Consider the following 4785-nt stretch of genomic DNA (forward strand, 5'->3'; position numbering starts at 1 on the left):
TAACATTTTAGCTGTGTTTTGAGACAAAAAGAAACATAGTGACTATGTTCTAGACATTAAAGTAGGCAATTTACATATGCTAAATAGCAAGCTCCTGGTAAAACGGCTATCAACTGAAGTAGGATTTCAAATACAGACTTTAACAGTGCTACGTCATTATACCACACTGCTTCCAATAATTCTTGTGTGCTCAGTTATATTATTCCAAATGGAAAGAGGTTACCCTGGATAAGAAAACCCCAAAGCACTGACTTAGATGTTTTCCTGGCCTTTGAAGGAACTTGCTGAAGATACAGTAGGTGTAAGACCAAGCATTGGTCCTAGGTTTCCTATAATAAAATACTTTCTAATATTCATTACTACCAACAAATTGAAACCTCTTTGTCATAAAGGAGTAAGACTTCCTGCTGCTAAAAATTTTCAAGTGGAGACATGATGACTGGTGAGTCAATGATGCAAATAGCCTAGACCCCTTTCAAATTCTATTATACTGCTCATCAATGAAAAAAAGGTCCATGTGAGAAACATTAAGACAAGTTCAAAAGTGGTATTATACATGCACAGTAACATTTAAATAAAAGAAAGCTTAGAAATCACCAAGTTCAACTCCATCTTTTATTATACACTTGAAGAAGCAAGGTAAATAGGCTAAAAGATATGCCAATGACTAACTCTACTCTGTTAGCACTATCACAACAAAATCCTGGATACAGGGGCATAAGGCAGTCAGTATTTTAAGATAATAAGAAAAGGTTCAAAGCTAGGAACATTTGGTGTAGAAAGACCTGGTATAGTATATGGATGTCACAGTAAGGAGTTATGGAGAGACAGAAGGTTCTGGTTTAGTGGGAAGGCACTTGGTATATAAGAATTAATTTTTAAAAAGAAGAAAAGGATGATCAAAGGAATACCATGTTTTACAACTAGCATTTTAAAAAATTAGCTAACCTTTACCACTAATTCTGACCAAGTCATGTTTGTATTTAGAACTCAGCATGTCAATGCAGATGCAGAAGAGCAATGCCTTAATTTACATGCTATAAAGATCTCTATTGAAATGGATTTTCTTTTTTTTTTTTTTTTTTTTTTTTGAGACGGAGTCTTGCTCTGTCACCCAGGCTGGAGTGCAGTGGCCGGATCTCAGCTCACTGCAAGCTCCGCCTCCCGGGTTCATGCCATTCTCCTGCCTCAGCCTCCCGAGTAGCTGGGACTACAGGCACCCGCCACTTCGCCTGGTTAGTTTTTTTGTATTTTTTAGTAGACACGGGGTTTCACCATGTTAGCCAGGATGGTCTCCATCTCCTGACCTCGTGATCCGCCCATCTCGGCCTCCCAAAGTGCTGGGATTTCAGGCTTGAGCCACCGCACCTGGCCTGAAATGGATTTTTTTTTTTTTTTTTTTGACTGAAAATATCTCACAGGAGGTATACTTTTATTTTATTTATTTATTATTATTATTATATTATACTTTAAGTTCTAGGGTACATGTGCATAACGTGCAGGTTTGTTACATACGTATACTTGTGCCATATTGGTGTGCTGCACCCATCAACTCGTCAGCACCCATCAACTCGTCATTTACATCAGGTATAACTCCCAGTGCAATCCCTCCCCCCTCCCCCCTCCCCATGATAGGCCCCGGTGTGTGATGTTCCCCTTCCCGAGTCCAAGTGATCTCATTGTTCAGTTCCCACCTATGAGTGAGAACATGTGGTGTTTGGTTTGCTGTTCTTGTGATAGTTTGCTAAGAATGATGGTTTCCAGCTGCATCCATGTCCCTACAAAGGACACAAACTCATCCTTTTTTATGGCTGCATAGTATTCCATGGTGTATATGCGCCACATTTTCTTAATCCAGTCTGTCACTGATGCACATTTGGGTTGATTCCAAGTCTTTGCTATTGTGAATAGTGCCGCAATAAACATATGTGTGCATGTGTCTTTATAGCAGCATGATTTATAATCCTTTGGGTATATACCCAGTAATGGGATGGCTGGGTCATATGGTACATCTAGTTCTAGATCTTTGAGGAATCGCCATACTGTTTTCCATAATGGTTGAACTAGTTTACAATCCCACCAACAGTGTAAAAATGTTCCTATTTCTCCACATCCTCTCCAGCACCTGTTGTTTCCTGACTTTTTAATGATCGCCATTCTAACTGGTGTGAGATGGTATCTCATTGTGGTTTTGATTTGCATTTCTCTGATGGCCAGTGATGATGAGCATTTTTTCATGTGTCTGTTGGCTGTATGAATGTCTTCTTTTGAGAAATGTCTGTTCATATCCTTTGCCCACTTTTTGATGGGGTTGTTTGTTTTTTTCTTGTACATTTGTTTGAGTTCTTTGTAGATTCTGGATATTAGCCCTTTGTCAGATGAGTAGATTGCAAAAATTTTCTCCCATTCTGTAGGTTGCCTGTTCACTCTGCTGGTAGTTTCTTTTGCTGTGCAGAAGCTCTTTGGTTTAATTAGATCCCATTTGTCAATTTTGGCTTTTGCTGCCGTTGCTTTTGGTGTTTTAGACATGAAGTCTTTGCCCATGCCTATGTCCTGAATGGTACTACCTAGGTTTTCTTCTAGGATTTTTATGGTATTAGGTCTAACATTTAAGTCTCTAATCCATCTTGAATTAATTTTCGTATAAGGAGTAAGGAAAGGATCCAGTTTCAGCTTTCTACTTATGGCTAGCCAATTTTCCCAGCACTATTTAGGTGCTCTACATGTTCAGAGAAACTTCTCTAGCAACAAACTATAGAAATGATCCCTGAAAGTATAGTCTTGAAATGGATTTTCTTTCATGTGAAAGTGCTCCGGTCCAAAGCCAGAGCTATCCATAGGTATTATAGATCATGTGTCGCATCTCATGTAAACTCAAGGTATTAATTTTGGATACAAAACTGAGGACTAGCATATTTCCATAAATTTTATACACTATTGAATTATGCATTGATTAGGAAAATACTACTATAAGTAGAAAAGTATACCATATCAAAACAACTTAACTAATATCTTGGCAAATAATTTACTCAATTGATTTGATATAATAAATACTTTCTTACTGAGAACTATCTCTGTAATCTTGAGCACATTGTTTTACCTCTCCAAATTTTTGTTTTCCTCTTAGTAACTTAAAATATATTTTACTTGCCTATTATTATTGCTGAAATCAATTAACAAAACACATTTTTATTATTGTTTAATATTTCTATGTTCTAACAAATTATTGAGCATCTGAATAAATAACATGCTGTAATCAACATTTGGAACATAAATATGAATAATGTACATATAACCCAAGTAAATGACCCCAGAATAGTGAAAAGCACCTAGTGAGCACTCAGATGATTTTGACTATATGTTTCATATAATAGTTTCTAAGTAATTGTTTTTCAGTTGAATTATGAATTTACAATTATAATCATTACAATAATAATTCTACATTCTTCTGTGTTTCTTCTATAATAAAACACTGGAGATTGGACAAGTGGGAAGTCAGTAACTGATGATTAAATTTTACATACTGCTTTACCATTAACTGAGTACTGTCCCTTACATTATGACATTTGTTATTCACAAACATCCATGGTGTTAATGTTTTTCATATTTCCTATAGTTTAGACAAAGATATTTAAGCTCAGAGAAGTTAACTGGGTGTTTCAACAGCACCTAGTTAACAAGTTGCAGACTTCAGGTTATCTGAATCTCAAACCTGATTGTTTCTAACCCAGGGTGTCCCCCCATAAACTGCATTATACTCAAAGAGGACTTCATGTAGAAAGTGGGACTTAAGTGATGTCTGTAATTTTGCAAGGGATAGTGGAGAGAATAAAAGGATGATTCCAGTTTGTGTAATAATTAGTTATAATAACTGAACGGTAACTACATCTGGTCTAATGTTATTTTGGTTGTGCATTGTTCATTTGTCTCTAGAACTAAGTAAAGATTGCCATTGGTGCTTTCTACTCATTTGTCTTAATTATCCCCAGGAGAGAAACTGTGTAATTGGAGATGATAAAATGTTTACTTTAATTTCACTTGTTTGAGGTAATCAAATCTGGCACCGAATGCATTTGTGTGTCTGTCTTTAATGATTCCCACCTCAAAAGATCTCTATTTCTCTCTATCTTTTTGTGTTAAGACTATTAACGTGTTAAGTGCACAGTTACTGCTTGATGGAACAAGGCTCCAGACAGTCTGAGTTGAGAAAAAACAGCACAGTGACTTAGTTGCCACAAGATACTGTTGATCAAATGGTAGGTAACTGGGGATAGTATTAAATTAAAGAGGAAAAAAGTCAATAAAGGAAGAAGAGGGAGTACTTCAGAAAGGATTTCATAGTACAAAGTTTCAACAGAGGTGTGGATGGTTTCTTCAAGGTCTTAGACTGACATAATTTTGAAATAGGTAATAACTCATATCAAAAAAGAAAAGAGAGAAGAAAAATTTTCTTAGGTCATATGTATGAAAGAGTTTATATTATGTACATTCCTTTATAGAAAGGAGAAGTCTCACTTAAAAGTGCACATTTAAAAATAAGTATTTATACATTCAACACATTGATTTAGTTTTAAAACCATAATCTGTCACTAAAATCCTAAAAAAGTCATAGAATAATATCTTATTAAAATAGTATTTAATATTAAATATAAATTGTTATTTTTAAAAATTCTTATTTAATACATTTTGTGTTCTGTAATTCTCCTTTTGGAATTCAGAATTCTCCATATTTCAGTAAGGTAAACCTCTTTTACTTATTTTGTAGTTTTCAAAGAAAAGTAGGTT

General features: G+C 35.3%; 1 pseudogene; it reads right to left on the bottom strand.

Moving 5' to 3' along the window:
• Positions 1 to 2707: 2707 nt before the first annotated feature.
• Positions 2708 to 2783, bottom strand: LOC119626666 (small nucleolar RNA U3; annotated as a pseudogene).
• Positions 2784 to 4785: the final 2002 nt, after the last annotated feature.

The sequence above is a fragment of the Chlorocebus sabaeus genome, chromosome 1, assembly GCF_047675955.1.
Source record: "Chlorocebus sabaeus isolate Y175 chromosome 1, mChlSab1.0.hap1, whole genome shotgun sequence".
NCBI classification, from domain to species: domain Eukaryota; kingdom Metazoa; phylum Chordata; class Mammalia; order Primates; family Cercopithecidae; genus Chlorocebus; species Chlorocebus sabaeus.